This window comes from Camelus bactrianus, chromosome 31, assembly GCF_048773025.1.
Source record: "Camelus bactrianus isolate YW-2024 breed Bactrian camel chromosome 31, ASM4877302v1, whole genome shotgun sequence".
Classification (NCBI taxonomy): Eukaryota; Metazoa; Chordata; class Mammalia; order Artiodactyla; family Camelidae; genus Camelus; species Camelus bactrianus.
Genome location: NC_133569.1, coordinates 20,693,953 through 20,716,469, shown reverse-complemented (window position 1 = coordinate 20,716,469; position 22,517 = coordinate 20,693,953). Strand labels below are relative to the sequence as shown.

General features: G+C 48.1%; 1 protein-coding gene and 1 long non-coding RNA gene across 8 annotated transcripts in view; one reads left to right on the top strand and one right to left on the bottom strand.

The window, feature by feature from the left end:
- PEBP4 (phosphatidylethanolamine binding protein 4) overlaps positions 1 to 22,517 on the bottom strand; it is a 228,130-nt gene that overhangs the window by 154,978 nt on the left and 50,635 nt on the right. The window lies entirely within an intron of this gene.
- On the top strand, positions 437 to 9,731 carry LOC141575706 (uncharacterized). Of its 2 annotated transcripts, none has more exons than XR_012503443.1 (4): positions 437 to 720; positions 6,180 to 6,448; positions 7,724 to 7,838; positions 7,946 to 9,731. It is a non-coding gene; the product is annotated as an uncharacterized LOC141575706 (long non-coding RNA). The 2 variants fall into 2 exon arrangements; XR_012503442.1 differs by having other exon boundaries at positions 7,695 to 7,838.

Here is a 22,517-nt window from a genome sequence, read left to right as displayed (position 1 = left end):
TAGGGACCACCCCATGGTGGAGGCGCTGGGCCCACAGCCCTCCTCCGTCTCTGGGACATCTCCTCATAGTCAGCAAGAGTCCTACTCTCTTTAACACAGAGACTCCCTCATCACCACAGTGAGGATGTACCAGATTACAAACTCCATATGAGGAAACTCAGAACAGGACACAAAGTGAAAAAGGAATCCAATTTTGTCCTGATAAATCAAAGTTCTGATTCAATATCCCGCATTCGTCCCATTCCTGAACCAGGCTTTTCTTTACCACATGGTGACTGTCACACGGCATCTTCTGCAACCTCCTGCAAGAGTACCATCCTCAACTACAGAGGCTGGAAGCAAAAAACTACATTTCCCAGACTCCCTTGCAGTTGGGGTTCTGGATGCAAATTTGATTCTACCAATGAGACACACTCACACAACAAGGTGAGGCACAGGCTGTCTCCTACTTCCTGGGCTGATGCACTGGTGGAGACTTTTGGGTTTCTCTGCAGCAAAATTCCAGTCTTGGGTGGCAGCTCCATGAGGAGAGAGATGCAGCAACAGAGACCTCCCAGACTCATTGTTCTCAAGTCTAGTCACTGACTTCACTGGAGCTAAACAACTCTTCAGAGGTGGAGGCTGCTCCCTGACCCCTGGGTGAAGTGGCTGTGGTGTGTTTTGATGTCAGCTTCCTGATTCCCCAGCTTTGTCACTGGGGCAGAAAAAGCAGCTCCTCTGGTAAGCCAGCTTGGTGGTTTTATTCTTGGGGGAGTCATTCTTGGAGGCTGAAAGTAGAGCCCATTCCTCAGACCATCTAACAATTTTGTAAGCACCCAATTTCCTGTAGTAAGTACTTTTCTGCTTAAGAGAGCTTGAGTGTGGTTTCAGTTTTCCATAACTAAACCCTGATTGACATAGTGTTTTGGAACTAGAAGAGGATGACCCTCATATCTGGGGTTGGTCAGCTGCCTGGTCCAGCTTGAAGACAGGTAAAAGTCTTCTGCTTCCAACCGAGATGTAGTAACAGGGACCAGACTTAGCCTTACACTGAGACAACTACAAAGCTGGACAAAATATGTGAAACAGTGGTTTTTGGACTCTGAACATCAGACAGGACAGGACAGTGATCAGTGAGAGAAGGGAAACAAATAGAAAGTCATATGATTACCCCAGCTTATGGCCTGAACAGAGTTTCTGAGTTTCCAGGCTGCACTGCAGGGAAGGGGGAAAGTCAGGTGGAGCCTGACAGTCATTCTGAGTTGAGGAGATAGAGCTGGAGGTCCAAGGAGGTCAAGGTGCCCAGAATTTACAGGGCAGGGAGAGAGATATGCAGAGAGAGACTTCTAGTTACAGAGTCCTCCTTGACTCTTCAGTTGAGTACTGATCAGCACTTGCACGTGAGGAAACTATGTAAGACCAGGGAAAGAACTCCCAGAAGAACAGAGGGGACTATCTTCTGGGCTCACATAGGGCTAAGAACAGTTTGCATTCCCACTAGCATGATTAAAAAAAATAGCCTTCCAATTCATGGGGCAGTAGACTATTCAGCAGTGGGGTGAAATTAACCATAGAAAAAGGCTGCTCTGGTCCCCCACTAACACGGGTTGCTTAAAAGCAAGCCTCAAAAGGATCAGTCTGTTTTCAGTGCACCTAACTATATCCCAGAAATACTCAAGAATATTTCTAAGAATGTAAAAATATCTCACACCCAACAAAGTAAAAATTTACAATGTCTAGCACCTAAAAAAATTACCAGGTATGCAAAGAGGCAAAATGAGGACAAAAACCAATCATCTGTGCCAGAAATGACACAGATGATGGAAGTAGTAGACACAGACATTAAAACAGTTATTAAAACTATATTCCATATGTTCAAGAAGGTAGGGTTGCTTAAATACCCCAAGAGAGATAGAATATATTTTTGTAAACTCCAAATTGAATATGAAGAGCTAAAAAATGATGCAATGTCTGAAATGAAAAATATACTGAATGGGATTAACAGATGATTAGCCACACAGAATAACATATTAGCAAGCTTGAAGACACAGCAGTAGAAACTATCCAAAATGAAAAACAGAGACAAAACAAAACAGGGTGAAAAACCCAGAATGGCACATTAGTTAGCTACGGAACATCTTCAGGTAGCTAAATATAAATATAACTGGAGTCCCTGAAGTCAAGAGAGAGGCAGAAAAAAATACTAGAAAAAATAATAGTTGAAAATTTTCCAAATTTAATGCAAACTGTAAACTCACAGATCCAAGAAGCCCAGTAAAAGAAACATCCAGTAAAAGAAACATGAAGAAAATTACACCAAAGCATATGACATAAAATTGCTTAAAATCAGAGATTAAAAAAAAAATCAGGGATGAAGATGGGGGAACAGGTTACCATTATAAAATGTGACATTGGTGGCCCATGATATATACAGTAGCAAAAGATTCTTTACCATCAAATGTGGTTGTTTTGAATGAAGGGCCTGTTAGAGATAAGAGCTTGACTGGTGGAGTTGCATGATAGGGGATTATCATGTTGGGAATGATTAATATAAAGACCGTGGAGTAAGATGGTTTCTTCTGCCTGAAGTGGAAAGATTAAAGGAAAAAAATAACAAACTTGGGAATTAATTTATGACTCAAGGTACAACTGGAGGACCAGGGTACATTTATGACTATCCTGAAAGAACCTTTGAGGGAAGAAAAAAATACACACACACCAGAATGCAGTATCAGCGAAAGGTGGGATATCTTTAAGTAGCTTGTAGCTTCAGGGCCAACAAAACTGGAATCAGAAATGGAATCTGACCTCGCAGGTTGCTGAATTACAGCCTAAGTTAAATTCAGGTCTCTTATGGGACAGAGCATTGACTGGGAAAGACTAGGATCTTGTAAACTGCGTGACTCAGACGGCTGAACATCATACCACACGGTGCCTCCCTTTCTAGCAGAAGCTGCCCCTTCTCCCTGTCTGATAAGGCTGATCTTGCCTTGCAAGAGAATACCTGTTTTTGATGCCCAAGCCGACCACCTTCATTGCTCCCAACCAATTTTAGCGTCACATTTCAGCATGCCCCAAGGAGAAGTACAAAGACTGACATACTGATTCTGAAACAGCAGACCTCCACACCAAAATAACTGTCATTTGTTTTCTTATATTTATCAGCAGAAATCTGAGAAATATATGTGGGAATATATGATAAGGTACTATATCAGAGAAAAAAGGAGGTAATCTTAGATTGGGCCAGATTTATCAATACAGATTTTAGATCCAAAGTTATCTGGATCATCTGTTTGCTGACGTCAGAACTTAGTGGTATCCTACATTAAATGAAATTGAGGTGACAGAAATTCCTTGATATAATATAAAAGAGAGATTCTAAATACCTAGAGAACTACAGAAATGCTGGGAAAGGTTAACACATCTGTCCCCCTCATGTCCTCCCTAACTCTGTCCCCTAAGAACATATTTCCTTCATGAGTATTTAGAAATACTTTGGTGAGGGGCATGTCAGCATTTTTTTTTTTTTTTGGTTGTCTTCAGAATTTCTCTTTATCGTTGGTTTTCAGCAGTTTGTTCATGATACATCTAGGTGTGTGGGTTTTTTAAAATCCTGATTACGGTTGTCTCAGCTTCTTGGATCTATGGTTTGCTCCTTTTCATTACTTAAAAAACAATTATTAGCCATTGTCTCCTCAAATATTTATTCTGCCCTGTTCTTTCTCTTTCCTCTTTCTGGGACTCCAACTATATGTGTTAGTCCATTTCCTATCGTCTCACAATTCTTGGATGCCCTGTTCTGTCTCTTACCCTTCTTTTCTCTCTCTTTATGTGTGTTTAGACAATTTCTATTGATCTATCTTCAGGTTCACTGATTCCTTCATCTGCTATGTCCAATATGCTGACAAGCTCATCCTAGGGTCCATTTCAGAAACCGTCTAGTTTTCCTTCATGGAGGTTCTGCCTTTTTGGGGAGATTGCCTCCTAGGGGGTGAGACCAGGCCCTAAGCCCAGCCTAGTGGCATGGTCCCTACTTCCCATGGGCAGATTTCTTCATGCCAGCCCACTTGCCTGAGCTCCCAATTACTGCCTACCTGGTGCTCCCTCTGTCCTAAGGCAGGGCTGATGTGTGGTGTGAGATATCGCCCTTGAAGTTGCTAGTAATGTAGTTGCAGATAGGAGACATGTTTCTAAAACACCACATCCTGACATAGGGTGAGATAAATGCCCTCACAATGTAGAGTGATGTGGGTGCCCAGAGGAGAAAGATGCACTATCCTAGGAGAAGAGACAGGGAGCTGAGTTTACAAAACCATTGTCATAACTTGCTGTAATAAAGGTCTGAGCTGGGGCAATGCACAAGTCAGGACTAACACACATTAGTGATCAGGAACTTTGTCCCTGCTTTTGGAATTTTGAATTTTTTTTTTAATTTTTGGTTTCTTTTGGTGGGGGGAGGGTAATTAAGTTTATTTACTGATTTGTTTTTAGAGGAGGTGCTGGGAACCCAGGACTTTGTGTATGCTAAGCATGCCCTCTACCACTTGAGCTATACCTCCCCCAGGGTGGAGTTTAGTTCCTGCTTATCTATGAATTCTCACCCCAATGACTTATTCAACTGATGGCTGCGATGTTCACTGGGGATATTATTGGGGTTCCAAGTACCCTCAGCCCAAGTTGAGTCTCCTCTGATCTTCCTTCATATCCAAATGATCAGTTTCTTTCCACACCTCCCACTATGGGTTCCTTGGGGCTGAATCAGATGTATTCCTACACTAATTTTCCCCGACATTTCATCCAGTAAGATTTTTCTAGTTCTGGATCCACAGAAAATCATATCACCTATTTCACGTCTCATTTCCCCCACCTGTCCTTGGCTTCTCTGTGCTTGTTTAAGCTGAGCGTCAGCAATTATTAAGACTCTCCCAGTCTAATTTGCTCATTGGTAGAACTAGCATTACACTAAGGTTAGGAGGTAACAATTTATGATGGGACAAAATTTCAGAGGTGTCAGAAGCCTCAAACCTGATACACGATGCCTAAAAACCCACCATTAGTGTCTCTTTTCTTTAGCTCAGTAGTTCTGAACTTATATTGTTGCATAATACATGATGGTTCTGTTTCTTTGTCTCTCTCTCCATATGCACATGATAGGTATCTTTATATACAGATAAGTATAAACAAATGTATAGCTAAATCAAAGATCAAACATACTAAATATAATTAAAACACATATTATACATGCTACATAAATATATTGAAGCATAATGTATACATTGATATGGAGATGAAAAATGGAAAGAAAATATTTAAGAAAGACTTAAAGTATGGGGGAAAAAACTTAATATTGAGTAAATTCTGTACTTTTCTGCTAATTGAGAAAACACAGTCCTTTCTCCCTCCTCCTCTTCCTTCTTCTCCTTTTCTTTCTCTTTACTCTCTAAATTTAAGACTGGTTCAGCCTCTTAGCATGCAAAGTCCCTTGAGGCAGAAAACATTTTAAGCTGCTATCAGTCACCACACTGGGATGTGATGTGTTTGAGAAGAACAGACATAGATGCGGGTGGGGGTGGAGAAGAAAGAGGATGATGTTGTGTCTAAGGGGGGAAAAATGTCGGAAAGGACATGATACATGGAGGGTGGAGGTACCAAAGACAAATTGTCTATGTCATGGTTTTAGTCAGGCTTGTCTCTGCCATTTAACTACTGAGAATGAGCTCTCTGGTTTCAGAATGCATGAAAACATCGCAAAGTATCTTGTTTTTCTTATTCAAACCATACAACAATCTCATAAGATGGGTATTATTCATCCCATTTTGTAGTTGAGAAAACTGTGGCTTGGAGAAGCCATTTCTATCTCCAGTCTTGACTCTCTTTTGAACGTCAAACTCTTATATACAAAAACTCAAACATCTCTCCCTGAAGGTCAGATAACACCTTAACTCAGCATGTCCAGATCTCTTGAGTTCTTGCACCCATCCCTGGAATGTGCTCTTCCCTTAATCTTTAATTTCCTATGGACTGAATGTTTCTGTCCACCCAAAATTCACACGTTGAAGATGGTATTCGGTGGTGGGGCCTTTGGGAGGTGATGAGGGTTAGGTGAGGGCATGGAGGTGGGGCTCTCCTGATGGGATTAGTGCCCTTATAAGAAGAGATACCAGAGACCTTGCTCCCTCTCCTCTCCCTCTTTGTGCAAGGACACGGAGACAAGGCAGCTGTCTGCAAGAAAAGGCAGGAAGAGAGGTCTCACCAGAAACTGAATTGGCCAGCACCTTGATCGTGGACTTCCCAGCCTCCAGAACCGTAAGAATAAATTTCCTTGGTTGGAGCCACCCAGTCTATGGTGCTTTGTCATGGCAGCCTGAGCTGACACCGTCTCAGAAAATGGTAACTCTCCCCCAAGTCACCAAACAGCTCAGTCTAATAGGAAGACTCTCAGCCAAAGTGCTCCAACACCTGGTTTAGGGTAAGTTTGGAAAGACAACTGTAGATGTTTTTGCCCAAGGGAGCTATGTGTTTCCCTCGCACTCTGCCTCCCCAGGAGGAAGCAGAACCCGACCCCTAGGGTGCCATTAGTTCCTCTTTGCCCCCTTTTTCTCTCCTCTGAGGCTACTAAGCCTTTCTTGAGGGTCTGAGATGGATGAGACACTGCTTGTAAGAGAAAATTTGTGGTTGAAATACAGTAGCCAGGACGAAGGGCAGGGCAGGCTGGAGATCCCTGCGGGGTAATAAATAAAGGGGTGGATTTTGAGGGGCTGAGCCCTGAGGAGGCTCCAGTGCTCTCCAGAGGGGAGGAGCTGGGGAAGGCAGAGTCGGAGGGGCCTCACCATGGAAACCAGACAAGGCAGGGAAACTGAACCCCAGCCTCCCTTTGCTGGTCCCTCCCATGCATGTTTCCAAGGAAATATGGCTTGGTGAATTACAGCCCATTGTCCTAGACAAGCAGTGAAGCCTGGTGGTTAATACCCCGCCTCTAGAGCCAGATCACATGGGTCTGAAGGCCAACTCTGAAGCTCACCAGCTGGGGCCAGCTACACACCTGCTTCCTCCTCTGGGAAGTGGAGACGATATTAACAGCACCTCACAGCACTGCTGGCAAGATCAAAGGATGACCGTACACACAAAAGTTGGGACTGCACCTTAGCAGAGTTAGCTCTTATTACGCCCTGCTCTCTGGAGGGGAAAAGCTGCCCTCAGCAAGCTGGACACAGACCTATGGAGCCAAGGGCTGCCGGACGCTCGGCCATCAGCCCTTGAACTTCCCCAGCCCAAGACAATTTGGGTGCGTGCCAGCTCCTCCCTGGGAAGCCTCGGCCCTGGGAAGACAGAACAGGGCTCACTCAGCCTGTGTCCCTGTGTGAGGGGCCCAGAGTGCTGACAGGAGGTAGCTGGGCTTTCAGAATCATTCATTCTGAAAAGCCCAGGCATGAAGAGGACTTGCTTTTACAGGCGGCTTTAAAAAAAATGCCCTTGTTAGCTCTCTCCTTTGGAAGACTTTCTGGGGGCACCTGGCTGCTTAGGGCCTGATGCTGAGCCCCAAGACTCTCTGCTTTTTCCCTGGGGTTGGGGGGTAATGGGGGTAGAGGGAGGGGCAGGGATGGGGAGGGAAGAGGGGTGTCAGGCATCTCACCTACCCAGTGTTACTAGAAAGGGATTAAAATACTGCAGGAAAATGGCAGAATTCACGTGCATAGTGCTTTTACTTCTCAAAGAGCTTTCACGGGCATTACGTCTTTTGAAGCACCTGGGTCCTGGGACAGCATCCTGAACCACCTTGGATCCTGAGAGACAGCAGGGAAGGCCAGGGAGGTTTTATCAGCTCACATGGCATGTGAGGAGGTCAAGAACATGAAGAGGTGAGACCTGGGACAACAGGAGCAGGGAGAGCAGGCTTCTGGTTGGGGCTCCGTCCCCACCTGCCCACGTGACCTGGGGCAAAATCCTTAACTTCTCTTTGCTTCAGCTTTCTCATTGGCAGAGAGAAGATCATGGGACCAGTTGTGCCAACCCCACCAGACCATCACGAGACAAGGATAAAGAACACAAAACATGTAACGGGCTCTCTAAATGTGAGAGAGACAATACAAACGGCCTCTCTGGAGGTTCATCTCTCCTATGACCTCAACTGTCCAGCACACGGCGGCGGCGGCACATCTGCTGGGGAGGAGGCCTGCCTACTGTGGGAAAGCTCTCTGCGCTCTCATTGGTTCCTTTGACCATTTTCCCCTTTAATCCTCTCAAAGCAGATACTATTATTTTATTCACAGATGAGGATAGTGAGGCTAAGAGGTTGAGAAACTAGTGAGGCTAGCTGGACACAGAACTGGACTCTGAACTCACATCTGTCTTTGTAGACCTCGAGGATCACACGCTGACTCCCCTGTGCTGGCTTTCCTGACCACCCCCACCGCCCCACCTCCGAAAAATACATACAGAGGCATCTCATGCACGTCACAGGGTGAAAACTCAGGCCCTTGACTCATGCCCTCACTTTGAGCCTATTTACTCTTGGTTTAAAAACAATCCTGACCTGCCTGGTTATCAGCTTTCCCATCCTGCTGCAGATCAGAAGGGACATGAGGAGACCAGTCATCTGACAGCAGCAAATAACAGATGACAGGAGGAAAAGAAATTTAAAAAATAATTTTTAGCAGTGTTGGGTGGTTTTGTGTAGAAACAAATAGACTTACCAATTTCTCTGATCACTTGTGAGTGATCTAAAAAAAAAAAAAAGCTGCCTTTATGAAAATAAAATAAAACCTGTATTCCAAAGGCAGAACTGGCTCCAGAAAAAGAATCTCCACACTGGCTGGGGCAGCTGGACTTCGAGCAGTTCTGACTCCCATTCCCCAAGATCTCTCCTCCCCTTTCTGAGCCCCCGTCCTGGGCACGTCCCATGTCAACAGCAAGGGCAGAGCACAGACACAGAACCAAGGCTTTTGTTCTTAGTACCACTGTGGGAAGAACGATGCATCACGGACTCCCTGAAGACTAGGGGAAAGCAAAAGGGAAACTGATGAAGAGAAAAACGTGAAACCAGGTGACCTGGTGCAAAGCAGCTATCTGCTTGTCAATTACACAATCAGGCACCTGCCACGTGCCAGCGCAGTCCTAGGTTCTGGGCTTCAGTTGTGAAGTTGAGCGACTCTCTGCCCTCTTGGAGTTGCCTATGCCCTTGGAGGGAGTGTCTCACAGTAATCTTCAGCTTGCCACCCCTGGAGAGGGATGTGCCCCCTCATGGTCCCACCTGCCTTCCTTTAGCTGAGGTCATCTGCAGTACCATCCATCCACTCTCTACACTGTCCAACACAACTGTAACATAAGAGCTATTTTCTTTTTGTCCTCAGTTTCTGGCACAAAGCTCTTAAGACCCTTGGAGTCTCCAGAGTGATGAGTGTCTTTTATGTGCTAATGAGATGACTGGTGGCTGTGGCTCCTAGGTAGCTTCAGATGGGGACTGGGCCCAGAAAGGCCAAGGCATGGTTAGCGTGGGTTGGGACCTCCAGGGAGGGGAGAGAGGCTGGAGATGGAGTCAGTCACTGACAGCCAATGATTTAATCAATCATGCCTTCATAATGAAAACTCCTTAACAAAGGGGTTTGGAGAACTTCTGAGTTGGTGGGCTGATCAAAGTGCTGGGAGGGTAGCACTCCTGAAGAGGGCACAGAAGCTCCCTGCAACCCCTACCCTACCCCTATTCCGTGCCCTCTGCATCCCTTCCATTGAATTGTATCCTTTATAATAAACTGATAAAAGTAGAGAAACTTTTCCTGAATTCTGTGAGCTGTCATCGCAAATTACTGAAACCAAGAGGGGGATTGTAGTGGGGACCCTGATTCTTTAGCCAAGCCGGAGAGAAGGGTGGGTACCCTTGGCACCAATACTCATGATGGGCATCTGAAGCCCTTAACCTGCAGAGTCTGATACTAAGTCTGGGTAGTGATGTGAGAATTGCATTAAATTGTAGGACTCCAGGTTGATGGAGAGCTGGAGAGCTGGTTGCTGGTGTGGATAATAACCCACATTTGGTGTCAGAAACAAGAGAAAACACTGCAGGGTGACTGAGGCAGCTCCTGAGTTCTAACTCCCTGTCCTAGAGGATTGATAATCAGGGCTACCTCTCCCTCAGGGCTGGGCGGGACCTGCCCATAGGGGAACCACTGACAGCCCTGCTAGAACACGGCTCAGCAACCCCTGCGGCCACAGACAAGACACTCTGATAGGTAGCAAGAGCGCCGTTCACACTGAATGGATGATGACATGGAGTCATTTAACAGAGGTTAAACTATGTTTATCTGATGTTTAAGAAGGCAGGGTTGTATGTAATCTATTTTAGAGCGACTGCCATACACAACGACCCAAATGAGAAGTTTGAGTATGCCAGTGGGCACGGTTCTATGATCTGGAAGGTGAGCTTGGAAAGAACAGCTCACTCTCAAGTGTGGTATCACTGTAGTGCCATTTTTATCAAAAACCTACTTCCTGACTCCAAGCCCCACGTCACTTCCTTAACAGACTGTCCCAAGTTCCTGGGTCCCCTGTAACTTCATGGCATGAGGCAAGGTGTCCCATGTGCACCCATGACCCTGATGAGGAGGCGACAAGCCCTTTGCTGCTTCATGTAGGGGCTGCAGTCTCTCCCCACACAGCCTGGGTGCCGTGGGCACCCAGCTGACCACAGCTGTCATAGCCCTGGGCCCCGGTGAGTGCCAAGCCCCAGTCGCTGTCCAGCAACTGCCCCTAGAGAGAGAGGACAAAGAACTGTGCTGACTTCTCTAGGATAAGGAACAGCTCTGCATGCCCGGGGAGTGTTCGGGTTCCAGTATTTCACAAAGGTTCACAGAGCCCTGTGGGTTCTGCTCCATCCATAGGCAGGAGAGCTTGCCAAAGGGCAGACCCCAGGACCCCTGCTGGAGGGAAGCTGTATGTGGCACAAAGTTTTCCCAGCAGAACACAAGTTCCAAACTCAGGGACCCTGGACCCTACCGGGTTCACACATGCTGTGGGTGGAGTAGACGTGGGCATTAAACCCTAGACCCCTCTTGTTACCTTGCATGGACCTCATAAATAGGGGTTTCAAAGCCTGATGAGCCTGAAGGAGTAACAGGTGAGATAGACCCAGGATGACAGTGGTATTTCAGGCACAAACACCTGGGACTTGGATTCCATCCCAAGCTGATGGTGCCTTACGCGCTCATGGCTTAAGCGGGAAGAATCAGCCCAGCAACTCAGAACAGTTAAGAGCAGAATCCATTCGCCTGCTACCTGAGAGGCAGCCACGATTTTGTGATTAAACACACAAATTTGGGAACCAGACAGTTGGGCTTCAAATCCCGGCTTCATCATTCACCAGCTGTGTGACCTTGGGCAAATTGCTTAACCTATCTGTGCCTCAGTTTATTCATCCGTAAACCTAGGATAATAGTGATTGTGAAGAGTAAATGGGTTAATATTTCTAAAGTGCTTAGAACATGGCCTGGCACATGTCACTGTGCTAAAGAAAACAAAATAATCCGGCAAAGGCAGGGGACCGAAAAGACGAAGCATTTCCAATAAATGTCTTTGAGGCTCAAACGCGTGGATTCTTTGTCATGGCTGACTCCTTGCCCCAAAGGCAGTGATTCCTGAATGGGGCTGGAGGGGAGGGAGTGCACGAAGGGTTAAACCCCCAAGTGAACAGAAAAACAAGTTCCATCTGGTCCCTGGGACAAAGCGACAGCCTGCAGAGCCCCCAGCCCGGGCTCCTGCTCAAAGGACACATTGCTTTTTAAAATTCCAACTTGTGGCTGCCTCGATCTATAAATCAACCAGTTCTCCACACCCTAGAGCTCGGAGCAGGATTCACAAATGGCAGCAAGACATTCGTGTTCCGAGAATAGGCATCTGAAAGTGCCTTGCACTCAGGGTACCCAGCCTCCCAGCTTCCTGAAAGGCCCTGGGGCTCTTGCTTCATCCTCGACTCCCCTTCAGAGCAGGGATTGCTCTCCAGGTGGTAAAGAGAAGGCAGGCAAGATGGCACATGGTCAAGGCTCAAACTGGGGCTGGGACTTTTGTTTAAATGCCCCACTTTTAAGTGAACTGTCCCTGGGACTCAGCTGTGTCAGTTCTGTGCCCTACCTTCCCCCATCACTGCTGGGACCCCATCTTTAGATGCCAGGCTGGCAGTCAGGCAAGTCTGATTAATGAGAACCATCAATACTCCACCAAGGCACTGGGGGAACCCTATTCAGGGAAGCAGTGGGTTTCTTCTTGGTTCCCTGGTAGGTTTGCACATGGGATGCCAGGTCCCTCCGTACCTGGAAGGGGAGCAGGAGTCAGAAGGAAACCCAGGGCCCTCCTGTGAGCCTTTCATTGAGCCAGGGCCCCTCAGTTTTTACCACCCTCCTGGACGCATGCCCACGCCCGCCCCGATAATACTGAATCCAGCCCCAACTCCAGCCCTGCAGAGCAGAGAAGTAATTCACAAAAAGTTGGGCAATTCAAAGTTACAGTTTCCACAGCAACCAGCACTCAGACCATTTGGGTAGCTGAAGCCTTTTCCTCTTAGCATTCACTTTTTTTTCTCCCCAAATAGCATTTTTTTCCTTATTATTAAAGTAATACACATTCACTGGAGAACATATGGAAATTGCAGACAAGTGTAAAGGAGAAAATAAAAATCACCCTTAATCCCACCACTCGAGGTGATCCAGTGTTAACATTTTGATGTATTCTTCATTTGTCTAGGGTTTTTTTTTTTGCATGCATAAAAAGATATAATTTTTGAAAATTGGGACTATAGTGAAATTACTGTTTTATCATTTGGTTTCTTTCACCTAAAAACATATTGTAAGACTTTCCAATAGCCTTAAATATTCCTCAAGAACATGATTCTTAATAGCAACATGGTACTTTTTCATATGGATAGAACATATTCTATTTAACCAATCCATTGTTGAATGTTTAGACAGTTTTCCTTTTTCTCTCTCGCTATTTTAAATAACCCTACAATGAACTCCTTTTACATCAACCTATGTGTATGTCTCTGATTAAGTAATCAGATTAGAACAAATTCATAGAACTACAATTTTTGTTCAAACACAACGAACAGGTGAATAATTTTAATATGCATTATCAAATCACCCTCCAGGAAGATTGAAGCAATTTGTATTTCTACCTGTAATGTATACTCCCCTTAAAAAAAAAAAACCCAAAGTGCAAATTTGGTAGGTTTTAAATAAAGTCTATAGTGTTTTTAAAAATTGTATTTCTTCTAATTATGAATGGAATTGAGCATTCCCCTCCTATGTTTAATGAACTTTCTTCTTTCTGTCCTCACCTGTTAACATCCTTTGCCCTCTTTTTCTCTGCGATATTCATCTTATCCTTTTTGATTTATAAGAGCTCTTTATGCATAAAGATAATAATCCTTTGCCATATTTGTGGCACATATGTTCTCTCAGTTTGTCGTTGGATTTTTATTTTGTTTACGGCATTTTTTTAAAATGCAGAAGTTTCAAATATTGTTGTAACTCACGTGCATCCTTATTTCCCTTTATGAATTTGTCTTTTGATTTTTATGCCTAGGCAGACCTTCTCTCCCCTGCAATCAGACAAATATTTATCTGTATGTTGCTTTTCTAGCTATTTTATGGCTTCGTGGTTTTGGTTTTACGTTGACTGCTCTAAATCGTCTGAATTCCACATAGAGGTGGGGTTCCGCATTCACCCGTCTAACGGTCCTGAGGCTGGAGTCTGCAGGGCCAGGTCAGAGATGGTTGCCAGGGAGATGCAGGACGTGACCTGCCGCTCCTGCCTTTCAGGAGATCTCAGCCTTGCAGGCACCTATCCATGGAGCCCTAGTTTTTGCTAGTGAATGGAAGAAATGAACAGGGAGGAGGAAATAGCTGTTCCACGATTACACACTGAAAAAAGTACACCTCACGTGGCTTTGTTTCCCATCTGAGATGGGGGAGGTGGAGGATGGGGAGCGCCAGATGCATGGAGAGCTGGCGAACAGCTTAGCACGTTCGAAATCAAGGGATTAGATTCCAAACCTGAAATTAACCATCACTCTACCTGCAACAAGAACTAGAGGCAGTCTCGCTGGCACTACATTTCACCAGATGCCAGGTTTGCATGAAGACGAAGGAACCTGGGACTTTAGCTCCCTAGAGACGCAGATCTTCTCTTCAGTCCAGTCGCCTAGGGGGCCCCAAAGGTCAGTACCAGGCAGGATGGTGGGATCCCGAGCAGAGGGTGGTTAGCTCTGGGCACCATCTGGGAAGACACTGCCACAGACTGCCCTCCTCTGTCCAGCCTCCGGAGATTACAGCCTTCCTTCCTTCCACCACTCCTATTTCAGTCCAGCCCCCAAAACTTTCTGCCAAGGCTGCTTGCCCAGTTTCCCAAGTCATCTCTGCACATACTGAGAAGGCAAGGGATTTATTCATCCATTCCACAGATTTACTGAATGTCTACTCTTTGCATAGCACTGTGTGCAGCCATAGAGATTTATTCCTTTTCAAAGAGGAATAAAGTTATTTCCCTTCTACCTCCCTCCTCTGTCATCTTTCCTTAACCCCCTCCCCAAAACCCTCACAACCCTCTGCCGTGTATCCCATGTCCTCTAGCCATGTCAAGGCTGCACTAAGTCACCTGGGCGTTGAAGATTATTATAACCACCACCACTGCCACCACCACCACCATCACCACCACCATCATCATTTACTGATTGCTTCTGGTGTCAGCACTGGCAGGCTTTACAGACATCATCTCTCGTAATCATCATGCAATAATCTTCATGCAACAAATATTTATTAAGTGTCTGCCGTGCAGTAGGGACTGTTCTAGTGTTTGGGATACACCAATGAATAAACCAAAAGATTCTTATCCTCATGGAGTGTATATCCCAGCTTTGGGGTGGGAGTGGGAACAGACAAAACAAACACATAAACATAATCAATGAAGACACCATGTGCAGGTTAGAAGGTGATACATACGACAGAATCAGAGAGGAAGAAGGGGGCTCAGGGGTGCCAGGGCTGGGGGATGGGAAGGCCTCCTTGAGAAGACATGTAAGCAGAATCTGAAGGGGGTGAGGATGAGCCATGAAGATGCAAGATGGCGGGGGGAGGGGGGACCAGGGACGTGCAGAGGCCCTCAAGCATGGCCGTTGCGGTCAAGAAGCAGATGAGAGGCCAGGGGGCCTGGAGCAGCGAGCAAGGCCAACATGGCAGGAGTCGAGGGCAGAGGAGGGACAAGGGGCCAGGTTATCCCAGGTCTTCTAAGCTATCGTGAGCTCTTTGGCTCTTATTCCAGTCACCTGGGGAGAAATCGAAGCCTTTTGAGCAAAGGAGTGAACTGATCTGACCTGGAGATTTAAAGGCTCACTCCTACTGCTCTGTTCAGGATTCACTGGGCATTTAGGCAGGCGTGGTACCCAGGAGACCCGGTAGGAGGCTGTTGCAATGATCCAGGTAGGGGCGGGGGTGGCCTTGGCCAGGGTGTTAACAGTGGAGGAGAGGAGAGGTGGTCAGCTTCTGGATAGATTCTGAAAGCAAAGCCAAGAGGGTTCCCTGGCAGATTAGATGTCTGGCGGGAGAGAAGGAGCAGTGATTGATGACTCCAGGTGTCCCAGAGACACAGCTGGGAGGCTGGACCTGCTCTTTCCCGAGATGGGGAAGGCAGCAGACAGAGCTGGTTTGGGGAGAATGGAGACTGGGCAATGGGGTGGGACATGTCATCTGTGAGGTCTATCAGACACCCCAGTGGCCATGTGAGTAAATCATATAGATGACATAGAAAGTTGTGACACTGGATGAGACTACCAAGGGAGAAAGGGTAGATGAAGATGACCAGCAGATCAAACACCGAGGCCTGAGATATCCCACATGGAGAGGCTGGTGAGAGGGGGAGCACCCAGCAAAGGGGACTGAGATGCCAGGAGCCAGAAAGGGAGAAGGCAGATCCGGAGCGTGTGGATCCCAGAAGCCAGGGGAGAAAAAGTGCCTCAGAGGAGGAGGTGACCAGTTGGGCAAATGCCGTAGCCAAGAAAGATGAGAATGGATGACTGACTGCTGACCTTACCAGAAATGGATCTTATACCCATTCGAAGGTGAGGAAAAGGAATCTCAGAGACAAGAAGTAACTTACCCAAGGTCATGGCATTACGAGCAACAAACTAGGATGGAAGAAAAGGTCTGTGCAAAGCCTGGGCCCTGGATGCTTCTCATACCAACCCTCGGGCTCCAAGTGCTCTGTAAACCAAGGGAGTCAGCCCCCACACCTAGCCATTCTCAGTCCCCACCCAGGCTATTCATACTCTGCAGGTCAAGTCTGCAGGGGAGCAAAACGCAGTGGACAGAGGGCCACCAGCACAATTTGAAACATCTTTTTACTACCAGGTGGGATGTGAGGGGCAGCCTCTGCATGCAGGTCTGCCTGACCCCTCCTCCTTGCCCTCTAATGGGCTGTTTCCCCCACCTGATGGGGGGCCTGGCCCCTGAGGGCATTTCAAGGTATTGGCCCCTGGTGTAAGGAATCCCAGTCCAGGCATATTTGTATTTGAATAGAAAGGCATTTCCACAGCCAGCTGGCAAAAGGAGTGGTGAGCATGGGGTACAGAGGCATGCACACTCAACCCAAATCAAGGACCCTCCGTTTCTCCATTACCAGATCGGTCTCCACAGTCCCACCACCCTGGCCAGTGCCTCCCTGCACCTGAGACCCTGGCCACCCAGGCCACTCAACTTGCCCTGGGCCAGATGATGGTCGCCTGTCTCCCCCTGGTGTCAGCTCTTGTCATTGCAGCCCCAGGAGACACAGAGGAGGCCATTCTAAGCCTTCCCACTAGCAGGGCCTGGAGAGTCGAGCCTAGGAGCCTGGCCTGGCCCTTCTCCCTGCCTGTCCTCTGGGCCTTGTCTGCCTCTACAGGCAAGTCAAGGGTCCCTGCCTTCCCGATGTGGTGGGCAGAACTCAGGCCTGGGAATTAGAACGGCCGATGGAGTCTCCTGACTACAGTGGTGCTGACGTGCAGGTGGGGAGGAAGCAGTCTCTGATTTGTTCACACCTCTGCACGTCCCCCAACCTGTCCCTTTGCTAAATCACTTGATATTGCAAGCCTCCCATTAGCCCATTTGTAAAGGGAGGCGACAGAACAAGAGGAACTCCACAGCCCACTCCTTGCCTGTGTTGGTTTAGGGGCTGGCTTCTGCCTGGACCTGGAGCTGGGAGGCTGAGATGGCAGTCAGGAAACAGCTCGGGCATTTGAGGCTCACCGCAAGTCACCCTCCATCCCTTAGGTGGTGGTGCTGTGGTGTGGTCAGGGCCTGAGCTTTGGAGCCCACCCAGACCTGGGTTCAGATCCTGACTCTGCCTCTCATGAGCTATGGAAGCTTTCCATGCCTCAGATTTCTGACCTGTAAAACGAAAGCAATCATCCCTCACTGTGCTGGTGGTGGTAAGGCTTTAGTGCGACAATGCTCATATGGCACCCAGCACAGAACCAGGCTACTGCATAGAAAACGTTCCGTAAACGTCACCCTGGATTAAATGCTGGAGATCATCGGGATGGAGGAGCCATGGGAAAGAGCACAGTATAGGGGCCAGAGCATCTGAGCTCTGGTCTCATCACTTAACATCTCCGAGTGTTAGGGCCAACTAATGTCCGCAAGACTTGATGCTACTCAAATGAGGCCTCGGTTCCGCATCATGGGCAGAGACACCCGCCTGGCCCACCTCTTAGGACTGGTCAGAGATAAGGACCATTGTGACAGGGAAAGGGCTTTGAGAATTGCACGCTCTCACTCTTGTTACGCAGAGACCACCCCGCCCCCAGCACTTAACTCTGTATCAGAGCATGAATCTCACTACCAGGGAGCTGCTGTTTTCCCTGCCTGTCTCCCAAGCAAACAAAGGTCTCTCTGCCCGCAGGGAGTTTACCTTGTGGTTGGAAAGACAGCCGAGAAAACAAGTGGTGAGAACACTGAAACTGAGCCCAGGGGCAGGTGTGGGTGGATCCGTTCGCTCCCAGGAGGCAGCAGAAATGCCCAGTTAAGGGAAGGACGATCCCCAGAAGGGACGCTAAGCCACGGGACGACTAGCTTGGGCAAAGACAGACAGCGTTTCTGAACCTTTGCCCAGGGAAGAGGGTGCTGAACTGGAGCCCTGGGTGGTCGTCCAGGCTATTAATCACACTATATGATTCCAACTGCAAGACATTCCGGAACAGACAGAGCTATGCAGACAATAAAAAGATCGGTGGTTGCTGGGCGGGCCGGGGGTGGGATGAATATAGGCAGAGCACAGAGGATTTTTAGGATGGTGAGCATACTCTGTATGATACTGTAATACTGGATACCTGTCCTTATACATCTGCCCAAACCCACAGAACGTCCAGCACCAAGAGTGAACCCTGATGTCACCTATGGACTCTGATGATAATGGTGTGTCAGTGGAGTTTCACCAATTGCAACAAAAGTACCACTCTGCTGGGGGTGACGACAGTGGGGGAGGCTCTCTGGGGAGCAAGGTGCATAGCAGAAATCTCCGTACTTTCCACTCCATTTTGCTGAACCTTAAACTGCTCTAAAAAGTAAAGTTTGCTAAAACAGAACAGACATATATTTTTTCTTGAGCTGTTGTTTTCACATTTGTAAAGCAGAGACACTGATACCCACTCTGCCCACCCCACATTGTCATGGTGAGGGCCAGATGGGCTCTAAAAAAAATTGTGCTTGTGGGCATCAGAGGTGCACTGGTGAGGGAAAAAGACCTTCAAAGTCCAGATGGCATGACAACGGCCCCGTCGGCCCCCAGCAGCCACCCCACCCCCGTTCTCAGACCCTTGCCCCCAGGAGGGCTGTCAGACTGCAGTGCCCACCCGGCCAGGACACGGGTGTCCTGGCAGCTGCGCCACCAGCAGAGGCTCCCCCACCTCCGCTCCTCCTCCGCTCGCCCCCAAGTCCTCAAGGGTTAAATAATAAAGGGCATTATTACTCATTTAAAATTCCTCATGACCTTTCTCTGACCGTCTCTTTAAACCACCACCCTCTCTCCAGGAAAGGAGGCAACCAGTCACCCGCAACATTCAAACTTTACGTGTTTATCCCTCTAAATGGCTCCAACCAAGTCTGGGCAGCTATTTTAAAATCCAAGAAGCCGCCTCTCACACTCCCAGCCGACTGCCATGGACAGATCCCAAGCGTGCGGGGAGCACCCCCCCGACCCCCCCAATATACACAGTGGCTGAATACCTTTTTTTTTTTTTTAACTGGGATGTGAACCCACCGAACTCTCCTTTCTGGCCCCATCTGCCACCTCAGTGGAGCAGCCCACACAGTTTTTTCAAAGGAACACATTATTTGATCTGAAAAACATCTGGAATCGGTTTCCCTAGCACTTGACTGGACACTCTCAGCCGACATCAATTACCGAACAAACGTCCTTTTTGCCTGTGCTCCGAGGAACGTCCCCGTGGACTGGGAACAGGCAGTTTTACGAAAAGGTCTGACCAGAGGTTCTATAAATCCCGGAGCAGAGGGTGTAACAACAGGAAAGGTGGGGCGGGGTGGGGGTGGGGGAGGATAAAAGAGGACCGGGAATGAAGATCAAGACCAAGAAGCTCCCTAACCAAGGTGCCGGAAGCAAAACATCAGTCACACAATTGCTCGCAAGGTCATCCTCTTAGCAGTGACAACAACTCACATTCTCACCATTATGGGATGCTCGCCATGGGCAGGGCTGGGATTTCTTTGTGTGTGTGTCCCTGGCTCCCATGACGGTGTCCGGCAGAGGGGCAGGATCTGCTCCAGGGAACGGATGCGTGAATGACTCCCTGAGTCCTGCACAGATGTCAGGGGCTGTTCTCCAGGAGTCGGGTGGGTTTGAGAGGCAGTATTACAGAGGTGAAAGAGCAGTGAACTGGGAGGCAGGAAGCTGGTTCTCCACAACCCACCTTGACCTTGGGCAGTGTCCCTCCTTCTGCAGCTGTGGGGATAATCCCTACACTATCGCCAACGCTGCTAGGAAGGTCTGTGAAATCCTGCATGGGAGGTTTCTCCATGACCTAAGAATCTGACAGCAGAGGTCAGAGATGGTGATAAAGCATTGCTCCTCTCTCACCTGGTCCTGTTGTGGCCAGAGGCGCCCCCATGACAGATGGCTGAGTGGCCTGGGCTGGGGTAGGACATAGCTGGGTGATTCTAGCAGCCTTCGGCCAGGGGCAAAGGATAAGATGATATGTGAGCAGGCTCTCCTGCACTCATGTGTCCTCACCTGGGTGCTGGGGGATCTGCTCACCTGCCTTCCCAGGCCTGGCTCCACCCATCAGCCCCAGTCTTTGTGACAACCTCGCCAGCTCCTCCCAGAGCCTCCAGAAGCCCAAAGGCCTTCTTCTTTTTATCCTTCAGACTACAAACCAGTCTCTTATCGTATGACAACTGATATCATTTATTAAGCTCCTGTCACATGTGAGGCACTGGGTTACAGTCACATGTCATTAATTCTTCCCTAAACAATCACTGGTACATCGGTGGACCCGCCCCCGCCCCCCAGACTCCTTACCCTGTCCTGACCTTACCTTCTCCCTGAGCCCCCTGAGTTTTAAGATGTTTGCCTCTTAATGTTTGTCAAAGCGCCAGGGGAGAAAAGCCTCTTACTTCAGCACCTCTCTCAGCTCTCAGTGGATGCTGGCGCCGGGACCATCCATACTTTCCTGCACTGCTTTGCCTTCTCGGGAACCCAGCTGATTTCCTCTTCTCTCTCTGCTTCCTCCCACCCGCCCTAAGCCCCTGCCACCCTGGTGGAGGAGAGATGAGTGCTGGCTGGGGTCCCGCAGTTAAAAGCGCAAACCACAGGGCTCACACATCTCGGAGCTCCCACTCCAGGAGGTGGCCCTCCACTGCCTTTCGTGCATACATTCATTCATTCATTTGGCCACCCCGTCACCCAGCTAACCAACATGGGGTCTGCAATGCTGGTGGGGTGGGTGGTTCAAATAAATACAACATATGGTCTTGCTCTCCTAGAGCCTATAAATCAGTTGACACTATGGGAAAGATATGAATAAGCAACCACAAGACAAAACAGAGGGAAGTAAACGCTGGGTATGGAGCGTAGGGGACATTAAAAAAGCTAGGAGAAAGGAAAGACCTGCCAGAGAAGGGAGTGGGGTCAGGAAAGGCTTCTTGGAGGAGGAAGCATCTTGGTAGGGACAGGATGTCCCAGAGTACAGGGTCTAAATCTGGGGAAGCAGCCTGAGCAAGGGTGTGCAGGCAGGAAGACCTCTGCTGGGCACAGAGGTGCTGCCCCATGGCCATGGCTTTCCTCCTTCCAGGGCTTCTGGGTTTGCTTGGTGGGGGGAGTGGGGCTCCCTAGGCATGTCCACTGGCAGCTGCCGCTTTGGTGGCATTGCTTTAATCACCTTTGAAGCAAGGCACTGTCCCCACATAGCCAGTCACCAACCTCTTGCCCTCTTTCATCGGGCCCTGAGCCCAGAGGAAATGCCTTCATCCTCTTCTCTGTCACTAAGGACTCAGGCTCCCCCACCTCCACTTTTGAGGGACCCTGTTCCCAGATAGACCTGCTTCCTCCCCCACTCTACCAGCTGTTCTCTCTCTAGAGGTGACTGTCCCCCTTACCTCTTAAGGGAAGCTCTAGCCACTGGCCTGTCTCTACCCCTTGCTACCTCCTTCCTTAGCAACCACTGTGACTCCTGTGCTCCCCTTCAGCACAGTGTGCCCACACCCCAATGTCACCCGGTGAGCCCTCGCCCTTGGTCCAGTGGCCAAACCTTTGGAGTTGGGCAGACTTGGGTTTAAACCCTGGCTCTGTCACTTTCCAGCTCTGCACTTGGTCTGATTACTCGCTTCCATTGGAACTTCTCTTGTGTTTCCTATCCAGCGTCGTTTCCTGCTTCTGATAACCTGCACCTTGACTCTCCTTTAAGGGAAACATCCTCCTCTGCTCTCAGCCTTTGTAGATTAAGTGGGGCTTCCCAGCATCACTGTTTGGGTCAGATATAGACATGTGATCCAAGCAGGACAAATCTTGGGACTTTTAATGATGGGACGGGGTCAATCTATTCCCACTGGGTTAATAAACTAGTAAAATACACATCTGAAGCTGACGAGGTCACATTTGTTACCACAAGGAAAGAGTATTCACACACAAAACCAGCACAGAAAAAAGTAGAGAAATACAGATGGATAGATTCCTGGTGATGTTGTTTGAGCACCTGGATCCAGCCATGCCTGAAGCTATCCCTGGAGTTTTCAGTTCTGGACACAAGCTAGTTTGAGTCTGCCACTAACAGTCTCAACTAAAGAAATACTTAACTTGATGAGTACATTAAATGAAATGACACGTGAATAGTCCCCAGCACAAAGTGGGTACCACCCAATAAATGGTGGCTTTTGATAACTCTAACTGAACTTGCCTTCTCAAAGGACAAATTCCCTACTATTCGGCCATAAAAAAAAAAGAATAAAATAATGCCATTTACAGCAACATGGATGGACCTGGAGATCACCATTCTAAGTGAAGTAAGCCAGAAA